Below are 22,648 nucleotides of genomic sequence, written 5' to 3'. Positions count from 1 at the left end.
AACTTACACCAGAGAAAAGCCACATTCTTGTGAAGTGTGTGGATGTTCTTTTACTCAAAAAGGAACATTAGTGACACATATGAGAACTCACACTGGGGAAAAGCCACATTCATGTAGAGTGTGTGGATATTCTTTTACTGAAAAATCAACATTAGTGAGACATATGAAAACTCACACTGGGGAAAAGCCACATTCTTGTGAAGTATGTGGATATTCTTTTACTCAAAAATCACATTTGGTGAGACATATGAGAACTCACACCAGAGAAAAGCTAAATTCATGTAGAGTGTGTGGATATTCTTTTACTGAAAAATCAACATTAGTTACACATATGAGAACTCACACCAGAGAAAAGCCACATTCTTGTGAAGTGTGTGGATATTCTTTTACTCAAAAAGGAACATTAGTGACACATATGAGAACTCACACTGGGGAAAAGCCACATTCATGTAGAGTGTGTGGATATTCTTTTACTCAAAAAGGAACATTAGTGAGACATATGAAAACTCACACTGGGGAAAAGCCACATTCTTGTGAAGTATGTGGATATTCTTGTACTGAAAAAGCAAATTTAGTGAAACATATGAGAACTCACACCGGAGAAAAGCCACATTCATGTAGAGTGTGTGGACATTCTTTTACTGAAAAAGCAAATTTAGTGACACATATGAGAACTCACACTGGGGAAAAGCCACATTCTTGTGAAGTATGTGGATATTCTTGTACTCGAAAATCAACATTAGTGAGACATGAGAACTCACACAAGAGAAAAGCCACAATCTTCTGAAATGTGTGGATATTCTTTTACTGAAAAATCAAGTTTAGTGAAACATATGATAACTCACACTGGGGAAAAGCCACAATCTTGTGAAGTATGTGGGTATTCTTTTATAGAAAAATCAACATTAGTTACACATATGAGAACTCACACTGGAGAAAAACCGCATACTTGTGAAGTGTGTGGGTATTCTTGTTCTCAAAAATCAACATTAGTTACACATATGAGAACTCACACTGGGGAAAAGCCACATTTTTGTAAAGTGTGTGGGTATTCTTGTTCTCAAAAATCAAATTTAGTGAGGAATATGAGAACTCATACTGTGGAGAACTGAATGCATACTAGACACCAACCTCGGGTTTCAGTCTCTCGGTGTAGGGGTTTACCAGGAACTCTGGTATGAAGATACTTTCAATTTCATGTAAACACTGATGATATATTAAAATTTAAATGAAAATGAAAAATAAAACTAAATTAACAAACTGGCAGGACGTCGTCCAGAATAAAATGATCCCATCAGCATTGCTAGGTACTGAGTTATATGAGAGAAAATAACGGTGCACCTTCATCTAGTGATGTTTCCACAAGGAACAACACTAAGCTGGACACTCCACCAGACAAGTCAAATTCTAGTCCTGAAATTCAGCAAGAGAAAACAAAGACTACTAGGAAAAGACACTATAACCAAGTAAAGTGGTCTATTGAGGAGATGAAAATTATTTTTCACTGTTTCGCATATTCAAGGTATGAAAAATGAGGGAGGAAAGAACACAGTATTTGAGGCTCAATTAAAATCTTATCCCTTCACAAAAGAAAAACATCACTAACTACAACTAAGAACTTACTTTCAATTGTATCTAAAATACATAAATATCTCCCAAAATTTGTTAGAGAGTCAATTGAGAAAGATTTTAGTGAAGCAGCGATTGATTTCACCAAATTTAACACTGCTGAATTTGCCCAAAGCCAGTGGAATAGGGAGAAAAATGGACATTGATTTGGTCCTTGGAATACGCAAATATAAAATATCAAAAATTTACAGAAAGTTGTAAGCAATGACAAAAAATTTTTAAGTACCACTTCCCAAACAAGAAGGAGATTGAGAAGGAAAAGTTAACACCTCAGAAGTCTAATTCTTTGAGAAACGATGTCTTCAGTGAAAATACTTCAAGCGACTTTAAAAAATTCTCTCATCAAAATTATCACCGAAAAGAAAATTACTGCCATCAATCAATTGGAAATACCCGTTGTCTCTTATGGATTTGGCATAATCAATTGACCACAAAACTGCATCAATAACCTTGACGTAAAAAATCAGTAAAACTCTGGCACTACATAAAGTCATTTACAAACATCAGTGCATGGGCAGGCTGTACTTACCACGGAAAGATGATGGTTTTGGGCTTTACTGAAATTGACTATGCATACCAAGCTTCAGTGGAAGGCATAGGGCAATCAAATATTCTTCTGACCCAAAAATAAAAATGGTGAATGAACATCACACCATCTGCCTCAGCAGACGTCAACTACAACGCTTGGTGAAAATTTCAGTGGTAAAACACTGGAGAACACAATAGAATATGACAATCCAGCAACCATAATCGCCAGAAAGAAGACAGAAGAGTATACAAAAAGGGAACTGAAGACAAGACTAGAAGGATGGCAACAACATAAGAGAGCAGGTCGGATCATGGAATAACCGAACCAGAACTACATTGACAAGGAGGCTTCAATACAATGGCTTAAAAGTGACAAATTTCCATTTGATGAAGGACGATTAATTCTGCGCAATGGATTTAAGAAAATAGCTGGTCTACAAAAAGACGACCAATGCAGATTATGTCACTCAGCTGTTGAAAGCCCAAGCCACCTAATGTCTTGATGCAAGATCCTCCTAGCCGATGGTCATTACACTGTGCGCCACAACAAAGTATGTAGATACTTACATTGGAAGATCTGTGGAGAGATGCAACTAGATAGATCGTCGAATGTCTGGGAACATGAACCACCACCGATAACATCAAATGGAAAAGTGACAGTGTTCTACGACAAAGACATACAGGCAGGCAGATACATAAAAGACAAGGCCATCAAGCCAGATATAGCAATATGGAACAAGCCCAAAAGGACTGCACTCATTATCGACATCACAGTTCCAAACGACTTTGCCGTAAATAAAGCAGAACGGGAAAAGATAACAAAATATCAGAACCTAAACAATGATCAGAAAACAACATGGTCTGTGAAAAAAATAAACATATCGATTGTGATAGAAGCAACTGACCTATTAAAACAACCTTAAAAATACTTAGAAACAATCCCTGGAAAACCAAGCTGTAAGGAAATACAGATAGCAGCCATAAAGGGAACAGTGTCTATTCTTAAAAGAACCCTCGGATATAAATTTAAACTGTAATAGAATCAAGTGTTTGCCCCAGGAAGGAGCCCCTTGATCTCTTCAAGCTAACAAAAGTAAATAAAAAAGGGAAAAGCCACATTCATGTAAAGTGTTGATATTCTTGTTCTATAAAATCATCCGATGAGAACTCACGTTGTGGCAAAGGCACACACTTGTCAAGTGTATGGATTGTTTTGAAAAATCACAGTGGTAGTGTGTGTGTGTGTATACTTGTCCTGTAAATTCAAATATAATAAAACATGACAACTAAACCAGCCACATACATATGAAGTGCGTGGATATTCTTGTTCTAATAAATTAACGTTAGTGGCACAATTGAGAACTCACATTAGGGAAAGGCCACATTCTTGTCAACTGTTTGGATCTTCCTGTTTCAAAAATCACAGTTAATTATACATGTGCGAACTCACACTTGGAGAACTTGAATGCCTACTAGACACTGTCCTCGAGTGTCTACGGTCTCTCTGTACATGGGTTTGTCAGAACAATATGGCATGAGGATACTTTTTCCATAGAAAACCCAAATATTCAAAATCACATAGTATTCGCAGCCCAGATAAGATCTCCTCAGTATGGCTAACCCACATTTGCTTTTTTGAGGAATGGTGCACCTTCTCCAACTGATATTATCTCAAGTAATAGCACGAAGCTGGATACTCCACCAAACTAGATAAATTCTTGTCCTGGAATCCAGTAAGACCAAGATGAAAGATATACTACAACGTATAAAAATGGTTAATTGGGGAGAGGAAAATTATGTTCTCAATTTATCTACTAACTCAGTGCTTGAGAGATAAAGAACTTTAATGGAACATTCGAATATCTATGTATCTCATATAGACTTCAAGTATTAGCCCTAGGTTGTGGTCCCCTTGATTTCTGAGAACTTCGACTGAAGTAAAATAAAACAAAAAAGGGAAGAGCCACATTCTTGTGAAATGTTTTGACATTCTTTTTTAAAAATCAAAATTACTAAGACAAATTGTTAGAGTTTGATATTCTTGTGTAAAATATGATTTAGTGGCAAATATGAGAACTCACACATATTTTGAAGTTGATATTCTTGTTCTAAAAATCATATATGGTGAAACATATTAGGATTTACACTGGGGGAAAACTGAGCTATAAACTTGTCATAGTAATATGGGATAAAAAGGAAAATAAAGCGACCTTAGTAGAAGTCAGAGTCCCTAAATGTGCTGGGTAAAATAGATTTGAGAGGAAAAAGATTATGAAAAAACCAGGGTCCCATGTATGACAAAAAATGGAATCTTACGAAGATTTCTATCATCTCAGTAATTATAGGAGGAAGTCAGACATTGTAATATGGAACAAGCCTGAAAGAACTGCACTCGTTATCGATGCCGCAGTCTCAAATGACTTTGGCCTTAATATAATATGAAAATTAAAAATGATCTGAAAACGATACGGATTCTGAAAAAATATTTTTTTACCGGTTGTGATACGAGCAACTGACTTAATAAAAACGAATCGTCACTCATAATTAGAAGCAATCGCTGGTGGACCGAGCGTTAACAAAACACAGATTGCGGAATGTTTTAAAACTTATTGAAGTACAATAAAAAAAATAAACGAAAATATTATATATTCTTAAAAGAAACCTCTGATATACATTTAAATAAGAAAACAGACAATCCTCTTTACTGACGTATAATAATTTTAGTGTAACATATAAGAACTCACACTGCAGAAAAGTTCTACTGAAATACAGTTGGCAACCATAAACTCACACTGTGGAAGATGAAGCTCACCTGAAATACAGTTTGCAACCATAAACTAACACTGTGGAAGACGAAGTTCTACTGAAATACAGTTGGCAACCATAAACTCACACTGTGGAAGATGAAGCTCTACTGAAATACAGTTGGCAACCATAAACTCACACTGTGGAAGATGAAGCTCTACTGAAATACAGTTGGCAACCATAAACTCACACTGTGGAAGACGAAGCTCTACTGAAATACAGTTGGCAACCATAAACTCACACTGTGGAAGACGAAGCTCTACTGAAATACAGTTGGCAACCATAAACTCACACTGTGGAAGACGAAGCTCTACTGAAATACAGTTGGCAACCATAAACTTACATTGTGGAAGATGAAGCTCTACTGAAATACAGTTGGCAACCATAAACTCACACTGTGGAAGACGAAGTTCTTCTGAAATACAGTTGGCAACCATAAACTCACACTGTGGAAGAAGAAACTCTACTGAAATACAGTTGGCAACCATAAACTAACACTGTGGAAGATGAAGCTCTACTGAAATACAGTTGGCAACCATAAACTCACACTGTGGAAGACGAAGTTCTACTGAAATACAGTTGGCAACCATAAACTCACACTGGAAGAAGAAGCTCTACTGAAATACAGTTGGCAACCATAAACTCACACTGTGGAAGACGAAGTTCTACTGAAATACAGTTGGCAACCATAAACTAACACTGTGGAAGACGAAGTTCTACTGAAATACAGTTGGCAACCATAAACTCACACTGTGGAAGACGAAGCTCTACTGAAATACAGTTGGCAACCATAATATCACACTGTGGAAGATGAAGCTCTACTGAAATACAGTTGGCAACCATAAACTAACACTGTGGAAGACGAAGTTCTACTGAAATACAGTTGGCAACCATAAACTCACATTGTGGAAGAAGAAACTCTACTGAAATACAGTTGGCAACCATAAACTCACACTGTGGAAGAAGAAACTCTACTGAAATACAGTTGGCAACCATAAACTAACACTGTGGAAGATGAAGCTCTACTGAAATACAGTTGGCAACCATAAACTCACACTGTGGAAGACGAAGTTCTACTGAAATACAGTTGGCAACCATAAACTCACACTGGAAGAAGAAGCTCTACTGAAATACAGTTGGCAACCATAAACTCACACTGTGGAAGACGAAGTTCTACTGAAATACAGTTGGCAACCATAAACTCACACTGTGGAAGACGAAGTTCTACTGAAATACAGTTGGCAACCATAAACTCACACTGGAAGAAGAAGCTCTACTGAAATACAGTTGGCAACCATAATATCACACTGTGGAAGACGAAGTTCTACTGAAATACAGTTGGCAACCATAAACTCACACTGTGGAAGATGAAGCTCTACTGAAATACAGTTGGCAACCATAAACTCACACTGTGGAAGATGAAGTTCTACTGAAATACAGTTGGCAACCATAATATCACACTGGAAGATGAAGCTCTACTGAAATACAGTTGGCAACCATAAACTCACACTGTGGAAGACGAAGCTCTACTGAAATACAGTTGGCAACCATAAACTTACACTGTGGAAGATGAAGCTCTACTGAAATACAGTTGGCAACCATAAACTCACACTGTGGAAGACGAAGTTCTTCTGAAATACAGTTGGCAACCATAAACTCACACTGTGGAAGAAGAAACTCTACTGAAATACAGTTGGCAACCATAAACTAACACTGTGGAAGATGAAGCTCTACTGAAATACAGTTGGCAACCATAAACTCACACTGTGGAAGACGAAGTTCTACTGAAATACAGTTGGCAACCATAAACTCACACTGGAAGAAGAAGCTCTACTGAAATACAGTTGGCAACCATAAACTCACACTGTGGAAGACGAAGTTCTACTGAAATACAGTTGGCAACCATAAACTCACACTGTGGAAGACGAAGTTCTACTGAAATACAGTTGGCAACCATAAACTCACACTGTGGAAGACGAAGCTCTACTGAAATACAGTTGGCAACCATAATATCACACTGTGGAAGATGAAGCTCTACTGAAATACAGTTGGCAACCATAAACTAACACTGTGGAAGACGAAGTTCTACTGAAATACAGTTGGCAACCATAAACTCACACTGTGGAAGACGAAGCTCTACTGAAATACAGTTGGCAACCATAAACTCACACTGTGGAAGATGAAGCTCTACTGAAATACAGTTGGCAACCATAAACTCACACTGTGGAAGATGAAGCTCTACTGAAATACAGTTGGCAACCATAAACTCACACTGTGGAAGAAGAAGCTCTACTGAAATACAGTTGGCAACCATAAACTCACACTGGAAGAAGAAGCTCTACTGAAATACAGTTGGCAACCATAATATCACACTGTGGAAGATGAAGCTCTACTGAAATACAGTTGGCAACCATAAACTCACACTGTGGAAGACGAAGCTCTACTGAAATACAGTTGGCAACCATAAACTCACACTGTGGAAGATGAAGCTCTACTGAAATAATGTTTGCAACCATAAACGAAACCATGTAAATCCTTAATCAAATCTTTTGATATAAATGTAAATCGCAATGTAATCAAGTATAAAACTCTTTGATCTTTTAAAACTAACGTATGTAAATTAACAAAAAATAAAAATAAATAACAATCTGGCAAATATACCCGGTGAACCATGTTTCAGATATATTCAAACAATTGTGCTTAAAGGGAATGTTAGGATCTTAAAATGAAATTTACAAAATAAAGGGTTTATACTTGGCATCCGCTTGGTTTTCTCACCAAAGTTAGAAGAACATTAGAAAATAAAGAAATAATCAAGAGATTAAGTAGACATTGAATATATCTTGATATACCGAAAACAAGGTGAAGAATTAGCATGATTTGCTTGCAATTACTACAATATAAAATCTCTTTATCTAACTTGTTTTATACAGCATATCTAAAATATCATTGTCTGAAGTGTATCTTTTGTTGTTGCTTAACAAATACAAATGAATCATTTCAATGAAAATATTACTTTGTTTTACAGTGTTAGCTCCAGTATATTCCTTCTGCAAAACAAACCACCGAGGTATAAACAGTTAGCATACGTTATTTGTTTCAGTTGTTAACAGGGTTAATATGTACATACACCCGCACACAGAATAGCATAGATGCTGTATACTAACAGAACAGAAAGAACACTATATATACATCAAGAGACATATTTACATGAACATGGTTATGTAGATGCTATACAATTTGACACGTATATATTCATGTTATATATATATATATATATATATATATATATATATATATATATATATATATATATATACATCAGTACACTACAACACATGCTGTTATCTGGCCAGCTTCTATACAACATATATGAACCATTAACGTCTAGAAGATACTTCAAAATAAGAACAAACAAAACTGTTTGGGATGAAGAAACAATTGATTAACAAGATCATTATTGATGTTTGTAGAAGACGAGAGATAAATGATTGGATTACGATATTTTATCTATGTGCATGCTAGTGTACATACATACAATATTCCTTGTATATATGTAATGTTTGTAATCTTTTGTGTAAATAAATATTCCTTGTATATATGTAATGTTTGTGATCTTTTGTGTAAATAAATATTCCTTGCATATATTTAATGTTCGTAACCTTCTGTGTAAATAAATATTCCTTGTATATGTGTAATGTTCATAACCTGTATAAATAAATATTCATTGTATATATGTAATGTTCGTAATCTTCCGCGCAAATAAATATTCCTTGTATATATGTAATGTAATATTTTGTGCAAATAAATATTCCTTGTATATATGCAATGTTGTAATATTATGTGTAAATAAATATTCATTGTATATATGCAATGTTCGTAATCTTCTGTGTAAATAAATATTCATTGTATATATGTAATGTTTGTAATCTTCTGTGTAAATAAATATTCATTGTATATATGTAATGTTTGTAATATTTTGTGTAAATAAATATTCCTTGTATATATGTAATGTTCGTAATCTTCTGTGTAAATAAATATTCTTTGTATATATGTAATGTTTGTAATATTTTGTGTAAATAAATATTCATTGTATATATGTAATGTTTGTAATCTTCTGTGTAAATAAATATTCATTGTATATATGTAATGTTCGTAATCCTTTTTGTAAATAAATATTCCTTGTATATATGTAATGTTCGTAATCTTCTGTGTAAATAAATATTCCTTGTATATATGTAATGTTCGTAATCTTCTGTGTAAATAAATATTCTTTGTATATATGTAATGTTTGTAATATTTTGTGTAAATAAATATTCCTTGTATATATGTAATGTTCGTAATCTTCCGTGCAAATAAATATTCCTTGTATATATGTAATGTTATATTTTGTGCAAATAAATATTCCTTGTATATATGTAATGTTCGTAATATTCTGTGTAAATAAATATTCCTTGTATATATGTAATGTTTGTAATATTTTGTGTAAATAAATATTCATTGTATATATGTAATGTGTGTAATATTTTGTGTAAATAAATATTCATTGTATATATGTAATGTTTGTAATATTCTGTATAAATAAATATTCCTTGTATATATGTAATGTTCGTAATCTTTTGTTTAAATAAATATTCCTTGTATATTTGTAATATTCATAACCTGTGTAAATAAATATTCCTTGTATATATGTAATGTTCATAACCTGTATAAATAAATATTCCTTGTATATATGTAATGTTCGTAACCTGGTTTTTTCGTGCTTCATTTTAATGTCTTAAATGTGCTCATAAAATATGCTCTTATCATTGATCGTTTTCATTAAGCTCTACGATCTGCAAATGATGCCCTTCTAGACGCTACCTACCACAATAATCAGTCAGACAATCAACAGCCTTCTGATAAAGGGAATCCATCTACAATCAGGGATCCCCCACACCAACAACAGAACCAAAACAAGAGTCAGACACCTGCTCTCACATCTTATTGTTTACAATTTATCTTAATAAGAAAACAGGTAGGTAAAATATTCTTTTGCTATAGATGGCAAATGATTCATAGTCATAAAAACTTCCTCCGTCTTAAGAATAGCAGGTATGTTCAACATTTTTTCTCATTGTCTTATAAGATCCCAATCTACTCCGGGTGTCCTTGCTAGTATTGAATATGTGACGAGCATGCGAAAAAGCGCACAAAAAGTATGAGTTTTGGACCGAAAGCCATAATAGCCGAGATAGCTTTCTCCTCCCTAGTGCTGCGACAAGCTAAGTAATTTGTGTTAAGTGATATAAACGCCAGAAATTCTTTTCAAAGTAAAACGAATCAGTTCTTTCTTCTCGCAAACGTCGCACTCTTCACAAGCAAGTTCTTTTCAACCGTCGTATTTAGTAAAATAGATTTACTTCCCTTAGAGGAATTGCATCTTCATTTAAAACTCATCCGCATTGCTTCTTTTTAAAATTATCTTTTAATATCACTTTGAGACTGATCACGTTCAAACCTAAGAGACATTTCCTCTGCTTGCAAAGAGAAGGCTTCCTCAAACGAACGTGAATAGTCTCCAAGATCTTCCGGTAATAGGTAGAATTGATAATAAGTCAGTGTTAAAATTCATGGCACATGCCGGCTTTTTAAGCCAATGTTCAGCTATAGAAGAACCGGTTGTTTTTATAAAAAAAACTCTGTAGATAAGTTCTATTTCTGATTTTGCTAGGTACGTGCAATTGAACTCTACTATAAAGTCATAACGTCATCCGATCCACGTAGTCCACACTGCAACTACATTTAAATTTATAAATTATATTATTATTATGGTGGGGGTTTATTATGATCAATAAAAAAACAAAGTTATACGGTGATAAATAAAGTTATTTTCAGAATTTCGGGCTTATTCAGCCGAGAACTACTTATACAAATCTAATTGAAAATATAGAATTTAAAAAATACAGAACAATTGAAGGATGACATTGAAATTAGAAAACATGAACATATTACAATAATTGTAAAAAAAATATTGCAACAGACAATTCAGTAAATGTGTTGTATTTGTAAAAATTAAATCCAAATCAAATAACATTAAATAATTGAATAAAATTTTATTAAAATATTGATGATATTAATAAGAAAATTCAATATGTATTTGTTAAAATAAAATCCAAATCAAATAACATTAAATAATTGAATAAAAATGTTATCAAAACATTGATGATATTAATAAGAAAATTCAATATGTATTTGTTAAAATAAAATCCAAATCAAATAACATTAAATAATTGAATAAAAATTTTATCAAAATATTGGTGATATTAATAAGAAAATTCAATATGTATTTGTTAAAATAAAATCCAAATCAAATAACATTAAATAATTGAATAAAAATTTTATTAAAATATTGGTGATATTAATAAGAAAATTCAATATGTATTTGTTAAAATAAAATCCAAATCAAATAACATTAAATAATTGAATAAAAATTTTATTAAAATATTGGTGATATTAATAAGAAAATTCAATATGTATTTGTTAAAATAAAATCCAAATCAAATAACATTAAATAATTGAATAAAAATTTTATTAAAATATTGGTGATATTAATAAGAAAATTCAATATGTATTTGTTAAAATAAAATCCAAATCAAATAACATTAAATAATTGAATAAAAATTTTATTAAAATATTGGTGATATTAATAAGAAAATTCAATATGTATTTGTTAAAATAAAATCCAAATCAAATAACATTAAATAATTGAATAAAAATTTTATTAAAATATTGGTGATATTAATAAGAAAATTCAATATGTATTTGTTAAAATAAAATCCAAATCAAATAACATTAAATAATTGAATAAAAATTTTATTAAAATATTGGTGATATTAATAAGAAAATTCAATATGTATTTGTTAAAATAAAATCCAAATCAAATAACATTAAATAATTGAATAAAAATTTTATTAAAATATTGGTGATATTAATAAGAAAATTCAATATGTATTTGTTAAAATAAAATCCAAATCAAATAACATTAAATAATTGAATAAAAATTTTATTAAAATATTGATGATATTAATAAGAAAATTCAATATTCGTTTGTTGAAATAAAATCCAAATCAAATAACATTAAATAATTGAATAAAAATTTTATCAAAATATTGATGATATTAATAAAATTCAATATGTATTTGTTAAAATAAAATCCAAATCAAATAACATTAAATAATTGAATAAAATTTTATCAGAATATTGATGATATTAATAAGAAAATTCAAATCAAATAACATTAAATAGAATTCACTATGTGTTTACTGAAATAACATTAAAATTACAATGCTTTAAATGGTGATAAAACATTTACTTTCTAAAATATGTGCAACTAAGGTTATGTATTAAATTATTGTAGAAAATATCAAATACATAGTTTTGATAAGCTTTAAAATATATCAAATTGTCAGGTTGAAAACATACTGTCATACCTAAGGTAAATGTTAAGTTGATAATGCCAATATTAAATGAGGTTAATTCATTTTTTATCAGTTGATCTAGAATTAAAAATAAATATTTTTTGTGCGAATATTGTGTCAGAATAAATGATTATTGAAGGGGGAATGTGTTATTCATTTAAGCGTTAGTGAGGATATCCTAAACAAATTGCAATGCTAAACTCAATTTTGAGGGAGTTGCGTTATATAAGCATTCCTTCGAAAATACTTTTAGAGTATGAATCCCATGATTGGCTTCAATGGTATCGTGCAATTTGGATGTAAAAATGTCATCTATAAGGAAGTCATTTCAGAAAATTTAACTTTTGACATTTAATTCTATGTTGATAAGTAATTTCTGATAAAAATCCTTGTTTGAGAAATTTGCATTTTTTTTTAGTTTCAACTGTACGTGCAAGGTACGTGCAATGGAACTCAACTATAAAGTCATAACGACAGTTGATGACATCTGACCCACGTAGTCCAAACTGCAACTACATTTAAATTTCCCCCAAATCCAAATAATCGTCACATGAAAATTGAATATTTCATGTACAAACATTAACAAAAAAAGAGGAAGGAATATCACAAACGACGAAGTCAGTCAAATGACAAAAATATTGAACTCTACTATAAATTCATAACGACATCCGACCCCACGTAGTCCACAATGCAGCTACATTTAAATTTATAAATTACATTATTATTATGGTGGGGATAGATTAGGATCAATAAAAGAACAAAGTTATACTGTGATAAATAACTTTGTTTTCAGAATATCAAGGTTATTCAGCCGAGAAATGCTTATACAAATCTAATTGAAAATATGGAATTTTAAAAAATACCAACCCATTGATTAATGGCAATGACATTAGAAAACGTAAACATATTACAATAATTGTAAAAAAAATATTGCAAGAATATTAATCGTATCCATCAGACAATACAGTAAATGTGTTGTATTTGTAAAAATGAAATCCAAATCAAATAACATTAAATAATTGAATAAAAAAATTATTAAAATATTTATGATATTAATAAGAAAATTCAATATGTGTTTATTGAAATAAAATCAAAATCAAATAACATTAAATAATTCAATAAAAATTTTATTAAAATATTGATGATATTAATAAGAAAATTTAATATGTATTTGTTGAAATAAAATCCAAATCAAATAACATTAAATAATTGAATAAAAATTTTATTAAAATATTGATGATATTAATAAGAAAATTCAATATGTATTTGTTAAAATAAAATCAAAATCAAATAACATTAAATAATTGAATAAAAATTTTATTAAAATATTGATGATATTAATAAGAAAATTTAATATGTGTTTGTTAAAATAAAATCAAAATCAAATAACATTAAATAATTGAATAAAAATTTTATTAAAATATTGATGATATTAATAAGAAAATTAAATATGTGTTTGTTGAAATAAAATCAAAATAAAATAACATTAAATAATTCAATAAAAATTTTATTAAAATATTGATGATATTAATAAGAAAATTCAATATGTGTTTATTGAAATAAAATCAAAATCAAATAACATTAAATAATTGAATAAAAATTTTATTAAAATATTGATGATATTAATAAGAAAATTTAATATGTGTTTGTTAAAATAAAATCAAAATCAAATAACATTAAATAATTGAATAAAAATTTTATTAAAATATTGATGATATTAATAAGAAAATTCAATATGTATTTGTTGAAATAAAATCCAAATCAAATAACATTAAATAATTGAATAAAAATTTTATTAAAATATTGATGATATTAATAAGAAAATTCAATATGTGTTTGTTGAAATAAAATCCAAATCAAATAACATTAAATAATTGAATAAAAATTTTATTAAAATATTGATGATATTAATAAGAAAATTCAATATGTGTTTGTTGAAATAAAATCCAAATCAAATAGCATTAAATAATTGAATAAAAATTTTATTAAAATATTGATGATAATAATAAGAAAATTCAATATGTATTTGTAAAAATAAAATCCAAATCAAATAACATTAAATAATTGAATAAAAATTTTATTGAAATATTGATGATATTAATAAGAAAATTCAATATGTATTTGTTGAAATAAAATCCAAATCAAATAACATTAAATAATTGAATAAAAATTTTATTAAAATATTGATGATATTAATAAGAAAATTCAATATGTGTTTGTTGAAATAAAATCCAAATCAAATAGCATTAAATAATTGAATAAAAATTTTATTAAAATATTGATGATATTAATAAGAAAATTCAATATGTATTTGTTAAAATAAAATCCAAATCAAATAACATTAAATAATTGAATAAAATTTTTTATCAAAATATTGATGATATTAATAAGAAAATTCAATATGTGTTTAATTCAAATCAAATAACATTAAATAAAATTCACGATGTGTTTACTGAAATAACATTCAAATTACAATGCTATAAATGGTGATAAAGCATTTACTTTCTAAAATATGTGCAACTAAGGTTATGTATTAAATTATTGTAGAAAATATCAAATACTTAGTTTTGATAAGCTTTAAAATATATCACATTGTCAGGTTGAAAACATACTGTCATACCTAAGGTAAATGTTAAGTTCCTGTGGCTAACACTTGATTCTATTACAGTTTAAATTTATATCCGAGGGCTCTTTTAAGAATAGACACTGTTACCTTTATGGCTGCTATCTGTATTTTCTTACAGTTTGGTTTTCCAGGGATTGCTTCTAAGTATTTCTGAAGGTTCTTTTTTTATTAGACGAGTTACTGCCGTCACGACTGGTATGATGTTTATTTCTTTCAGAGATCATGTTGTTTTTTAGATCATTTTTAGGTCCTGATAGTTAGTTATCTTTTCCCGTTCTGTTCTATTAAGACCAAAGTCGTTTGGAACTGTGACGTCGATAAGGAGTGCAATTCTTTTCGGGCTTGTTCTATATTACTACATCTGGCTTGATGGTTTTGTCTTTTATGTATTTGCCCGCCTGTGTGTCTTTGTCGTATAACACTGTCACTTTTCCATTTGTTGTTATCGGTGGTGGTTCATGTTCCCAGATGTTCGACGATCTATCTAGTTGCATCTCTCCAACGTTCTTCCAAAAAGTATCTTCATAACCATCGGCTAGAAGAATCTCGCATTCAGACATTAGTGGGCTTTCAACAGCCGAGTGACAGAATCTGCATGGGTCGTTTTTTTGTAGACCAGACATTTTCTTAAATCCATTTGTGAGTAAGCCTTGGTCTTGTGCAGCTATAATTAATCGTCCTTCATCAAATAGAAATTTGTCACTTTTAAGCCATTGTAGTGAAGCTCTGTTGTCAATGTAGTTCTGGTTCAGTTCTTCCATGAACCTGCCTGCTCTCTTATGTTGTTGCCATTCTTTTAGTCTTGTCTTCAGTTCCCTTTTCTTGTACTCCTCTCTTTTCTTTCGGGCGATTAGGGTTGCTGTGTTGTCAAATTCTTCTATTGTGTTGTGCAGTGTGGTACTACTGAAATTTTCACCAAGCTTTGTAATTGACGTCTGCTGAGGCAAACATTTGGTGTGATGTCCATTCACCATTTTTATTTTGGGGTTAGAACATTTTGATATATTGGCCTATGCTTAAACCTGAATCTCGGTATGCATGGTTAATTTCAGTGAGGTTTAAACCACCTTCTCTCCATGGTAAGTACAGCCTCTCCATGCACTGATGTTCGTAAATGACTTTATGAAGGGCCAGCATTTTCCGAGTTTTTACGTCAAGGTTATTGATGCAGTTTTGTGGTCAATGGATTATGCCAAATCCATAAGAGACAACGGGTATTTCCAATTAATTAATGTCAGTAATTTTTTTTCGGTGATAATTTTGATGAGCGAATTTTTTAAAGTCGCTTGAAGTATTCTCCCTGAAATTTTGCACTCAACATTCCATGTTCAAGTGTCTCATTCTCCTCTACTCCCAGGTATTTATAGACAGCATCCTCTCCAAGGTCTTCAATAGAGCCATTGTTAAGATTAAGATGTTCTGATGCTGTCTTTCTTCCTTTCTTTATGGTACACTTAGCGCATTTGTCAAATTTTTAAAAGTCGCTTGAAGTATTCTCCCTGCACGTTTTCTCTCATCTTTCCATGTTCAAGTGACTTATTCTCCTCTACTCCCAGGTATTTATAGACATCATCTTCTTCAATGTCTTCAATAAGATGTTCTGATGCTGTCTTTCTTCCTTTATGGTGCACTTAGCGCATTTCCCCAATGTGAGTTTTCATATGTTTCACTAAATTTGATTTGCGAGAAACAGAACACCCACACACTTCACAAGTTTGTGGCGTTTCCCTAATGTGAGTTCTCATATGCCTCACTAATGTTGATTTTTCTGAACACGAATATCCACACACTTCACAAGAATGTGGCTTTTCACCAGTGTGAGTTCTTACATGTATTACTAACTTTGACTTTTCAGAACACGAATATCCACACACTTCACAAGAATGTGGCTTTTCCCCAGTGTGAGTTCTTACATGTCTAACTAAATTTTTTCTTTCAGAACAAGAATACCCACACATTTCACAAGAATATGGCTTTTCCCCGGTGTGAGTTCTGATATGTTTTACTAAATTTGATTTCAGAGAACAAGAATATCCACAAAATTCACAGGAATGTGGCTTTTCCCGAGTGTGAGTTCTCATATGTCTCACTAGCTTTGATTTTCCGGAACAAGAATATCCGCACACTTCACAAGAATGTGGCTTTTCCTTACTATAGACCTACATGTTTCACGAAAACTGATCCTGGAACAAGATTATCAGCAACGTTCTGAATAATACGATATTTTGTCCTCAGATTTTTATCAAAGCAAATTTGAGAACAGACATGGAATTTCAAAAAAATTTGAATTTACTTTGTGTTTCCTCTGTATGATATATTTCTTAGTACTATGGTTTTTCATACTTTATAGAATATAGTTTTTTAAGACATATTTTCTGCAACATGTGATTCAATCAAGACGTTAAAGCAGGAACATCTGTAAATAAAAAATACATGAAATTCAATATTTTCGTATCATCATTCACATACTAGTATTCTATCACTGGCATGCAAGTTTACAATATGAAAAGAATCCATCGTTCTTTTTCCTACTGCCATGTAAAGTATGTACAAAATAGTACTGAGTGAACAAACAAAAACACCCTTCCAATCAAAGAAATACAAGCTTTTTATATTTTCAATGTTGACACATGCAAATACAGACGCTGCCAAACCCAAACATATGTCGAACACACCACCCTTGGCCGTCTGCCTGTGTAACTGCCGCCACGTAGTAACAAATATTCAAATGAAACCTTCGAAGACCAAAGTGGAGAAAAGTTCCATGACAATAGCGGATGGTGGCCATGGAAGTCGGAATCTGCTAAGAAGTATGTAACAACTCACCTGATGAATCGATCGGCCACAAAAATGGATGGTGCTGAAGCAACGGACCGATGCCAGACAGTAGCGGCAACGAGTGATGAACTTTTGCAGCAAAATGATGTTGTGACAAGTCAGAGTGTGCCACAGCAAACACAGAAGCCCAGGACATGAACTTGAATGGAGCCGACTGCAGGTGCAGATCTCAATGATAGTAGCAAAAATTCAAACGAGACCTTTGAAGATTGAAGTGGAGAAGGGTTTCTTGCCAATAGCAGTCAAGCATGGGTCAGCTGGTCTTAAGACACGGTCCAACCTGAGCATATGTCGTTTTTTGTGTCCTATTGGATGGGGTTCGAGTTCTGAGCGTAGCACATATCACTCTTGGCCGCCTGCCTCCATGACGGTTGTCACAGATTGAACTCATAAGAAACGAATTGGTTTTATCTATATTTAGTTTTTAGTTTTAATTAATAACACTAATATTTCTAGTTCACTGTTATTGGAAATTTGCTCCAGTATAGATGTGTTGTCTACTAATTTTTACAATATTAGAGCCAGGTTTTTTATTACATTTTCACCCCAAATAAGGCAAAGTGCCACTTTAATGTAGGAGGCTACTATCAAGGTCCTAAGTTACAGGGATACAATGTTGGGAGTTGATCAGTAAGATGTCTGTTCAAATTACACTTGAACTTCTGCATGTCAGTACCGTTGGGGAAGCAGACACTCAGAAAGGGATTCCAAAGTCTAACAGTTCTGGGGAATAAACGATTAAAGTAAAAGGCTTTTTACATCTAGAGATTTCTACTGTGTAAGGGTTGGAGTTTGTTGCTTGTCAAGTTTGTTGGGAGTATTTACATCAAGAGGGTACAAGGGATTGTAGTTTTTTAGCATCCACCATTAAAAAAGGTAGAAGGATGCAACATTTCGTCGATGGGACAGAAGTTGAAGCTTAGATGAAAGCTCAGGACGTATCAGGTTGGCGATTCTTTCGAACCCTGTCCAGGAGTGAGATGCACCAGCCCAAATGTGACAAATTGCTGCTTTCATGCTAATACTTGAATGTAGAATTTTAAATGTTATGTGAACAGAAAAAATAATAAACATTTTAAGTGATCAAATTTCTTGGATTTTTAAGTTGTTATTCATCATTTGTTCCAGTATTTATTTTTTTAATTAAAAAATCTCTTTTCATATTTATTTATTTGAGACTGTGCCACGGGCCCAAAAGGGGGAGTCAAGGTTTTGTTAGATGAGTAATTTGTTTATTTATTTTTTTCAAACTATCATCCTCACTTTTTTTATAGTTAGTTATTGTTTCACTTTTTTTTATAGTTAGTTATTGTTTCACTTTTTTTTATAGTTAGTTATTGTTTCACTTTTTTTTATAGTTAGTTATTGTTTCACTTTTTTTATAGTTAGTTATTGTTTCACTTTTTTTTATAGTTAGTTATTGTTTCACTTTTTTTATAGTTAGTTATTGTTTCACTTTTTTTATAGTTAGTTATTGTTTCACTTTTTTTATAGTTAGTTATTGTTTCACTTTTTTTTATAGTTAGTTATTGTTTCACTTTTTTTATAGTTAGTTATTGTTTCACTTTTTTTATAGTTAGTTATTGTTTCACTTTTTTTATAGTTAGTTATTGTTTCACTTTTTTTATAGTTAGTTATTGTTTCACTTTTTTTATAGTTAGTTATTGTTTCACTTTTTATAGTTAGTTATTGTTTCACTTTTTTATAGTTAGTTATTGTTTCACTTTTTATAGTTAGTTATTGTTTCACTTTTTTTTATAGTTAGTTATTGTTTCACTTTTTTATAGTTAGTTATTGTTTCACTTTTTTTATAGTTAGTTATTGTTTCACTTTTTTTATAGTTAGTTATTGTTTCACTTTTTATAGTTAGTTATTGTTTCACTTTTTTTATAGTTAGTTATTGTTTCACTTTTTATAGTTAGTTATTGTTTCACTTTTTTTATAGTTAGTTATTGTTTCACTTTTTATAGTTAGTTATTGTTTCACTTTTTTAATAGTTAGTTATTGTTTCACTTTTTATAGTTAGTTATTGTTTCACTTTTTTAATAGTTAGTTATTATTTCACTTTTTATAGTTAGTTATTGTTTCACTTTTTTAATAGTTAGTTATTGTTTCACTTTTTTTATAGTTAGTTATTGTTTCACTTTTTATAGTTAGTTATTGTTTCACTTTTTTTATAGTTAGTTATTGTTTCACTTTTTTTATAGTTAGTTATTGTTTCACTTTTTTTATAGTTAGTTATTGTTTCACTTTTTTTATAGTTAGTTATTGTTTCACTTTTTTTATAGTTAGTTATTGTTTCACTTTTTATAGTTAGTTATTGTTTCACTTTTTATAGTTAGTTATTGTTTCACTTTTTTTATAGTTAGTTATTGTTTCACTTTTTATAGTTAGTTATTGTTTCACTTTTTTTATAGTTAGTTATTGTTTCACTTTTTTTATAGTTAGTTATTGTTTCACTTTTTTTATAGTTAGTTATTGTTTCACTTTTTTTATAGTTAGTTATTGTTTCACTTTTTTTATAGTTAGTTATTGTTTCACTTTTTATAGTTAGTTATTGTTTCACTTTTTTTATAGTTAGTTATTGTTTCACTTTTTTTATAGTTAGTTATTGTTTCACTTTTTTTATAGTTAGTTATTGTTTCACTTTTTTTATAGTTAGTTATTGTTTCACTTTTTATAGTTAGTTATTGTTTCACTTTTTTTATAGTTAGTTATTGTTTCACTTTTTATAGTTAGTTATTGTTTCACTTTTTTTATAGTTAGTTATTGTTTCACTTTTTTTATAGTTAGTTATTGTTTCACTTTTTATAGTTAGTTATTGTTTCACTTTTTTAATAGTTAGTTATTGTTTCACTTTTTATAGTTAGTTATTGTTTCACTTTTTTAATAGTTAGTTATTGTTTCACTTTTTATAGTTAGTTATTGTTTCACTTTTTTAATAGTTAGTTATTGTTTCACTTTTTTTATAGTTAGTTATTGTTTCACTTTTTATAGTTAGTTATTGTTTCACTTTTTATAGTTAGTTATTGTTTCACTTTTTTTATAGTTAGTTATTGTTTCACTTTTTTTATAGTTAGTTATTGTTTCACTTTTTTTATAGTTAGTTATTGTTTCACTTTTTTTATAGTTAGTTATTGTTTCACTTTTTTTATAGTTAGTTATTGTTTCACTTTTTTTATAGTTAGTTATTGTTTCACTTTTTTTATAGTTAGTTATTGTTTCACTTTTTTTATAGTTAGTTATTGTTTCACTTTTTTTATAGTTAGTTATTGTTTCACTTTTTTAATAGTTAGTTATTGTTTCACTTTTTATAGTTAGTTATTGTTTCACTTTTTTAATAGTTAGTTATTGTTTCACTTTTTTTATAGTTAGTTATTGTTTCACTTTTTTTATAGTTAGTTATTGTTTCACTTTTTTTATAGTTAGTTATTGTTTCACTTTTTTTATAGTTAGTTATTGTTTCACTTTTTTTATAGTTAGTTATTGTTTCACTTTTTTTATAGTTAGTTATTGTTTCACTTTTTTAATAGTTAGTTATTGTTTCACCTTTTATAGTTAGTTATTGTTTCACTTTTTTAATAGTTAGTTATTGTTTCACTTTTTATAGTTAGTTATTGTTTCACTTTTTTAATAGTTAGTTATTGTTTCACTTTTTTTATAGTTAGTTATTGTTTCACTTTTTATAGTTAGTTATTGTTTCACTTTTTTTATAGTTAGTTATTGTTTCACTTTTTTTATAGTTAGTTATTGTTTCACTTTTTTTATAGTTAGTTATTGTTTCACTTTCTTTATAGTTAGTTATTGTTTCACTTTTTTTTATAGTTAGTTATTGTTTCACTTTTTTTATAGTTAGTTATTGTTTCACTTTTTATAGTTAGTTATTGTTTCACTTTTTTTATAGTTAGTTATTGTTTCACTTTTTATAGTTAGTTATTGTTTCACTTTTTTTATAGTTAGTTATTGTTTCACTTTTTATAGTTAGTTATTGTTTCACTTTTTTTATAGTTAGTTATTGTTTCACTTAGATGAAAGCTCAGGACGTATCAGGTTGGCGATTCTTTCGAATCCTGTCCAGGAGTGAGATGCACCAAATGTAACAAATTGCTGCTTTCATGCTAATACTTGAATGTAGAATTTTAAATGAACATAGACATAAACATTTTAAGTGATCAAATGTTTTTTTTGATTTTTAAGTCGTAATTTATTCTTTCTTCTGGTATTTAGTTTTTTTAATTAAAATCCTCTTTTCATATTTATATTTCGTAAACTTTGCCACGGGCCACAAAGGGTGATCAAGGTTGGATTTAGTTTTTTTTTAATTAAAATCCTCTTTTCATATTTATTTATTCGTAGACTTTGCCACGGGCAACAAAGGGTGATCAAGGTTGGATGTTTTGGTCTAATAAATCCACATTTTTCTTATCTGGTCTTCTATTGTCGGCTCTGTACCGAATGGTATATTATTTTATTAATTGGAATTCTTTTGAGATGAGTAATTTGTATATTTATTTATCTCACCTTTATTATAGTTATTGTTTCACAACGTTTCGGCCAACTATTCCTGTGCCCTTCTTCAGGTTGTATACTGCGACGGGGTAGGAATGCTGACTTACCTAACTGTATCTTCAGTAATTACTGCCTTTCATAGTAGTTATCGTCTCATCGCGTTTTTGACCAACTGATATCTTGGCCAGATTTGGGTAAGACTTAAACTGCTATCTTCAGAAAAATCTCATCCGGAGCCGAGAAATTCAATGTC

Source organism: Euprymna scolopes, chromosome 46 (genome assembly GCF_053919585.1).
Source record: "Euprymna scolopes isolate OS-2025 chromosome 46, ASM5391958v1, whole genome shotgun sequence".
Classification (NCBI taxonomy): domain Eukaryota; kingdom Metazoa; phylum Mollusca; class Cephalopoda; order Sepiida; family Sepiolidae; genus Euprymna; species Euprymna scolopes.
The sequence above is the reverse complement of the archived record's forward strand: the minus strand, read 5'-3'. Positions refer to the sequence as shown.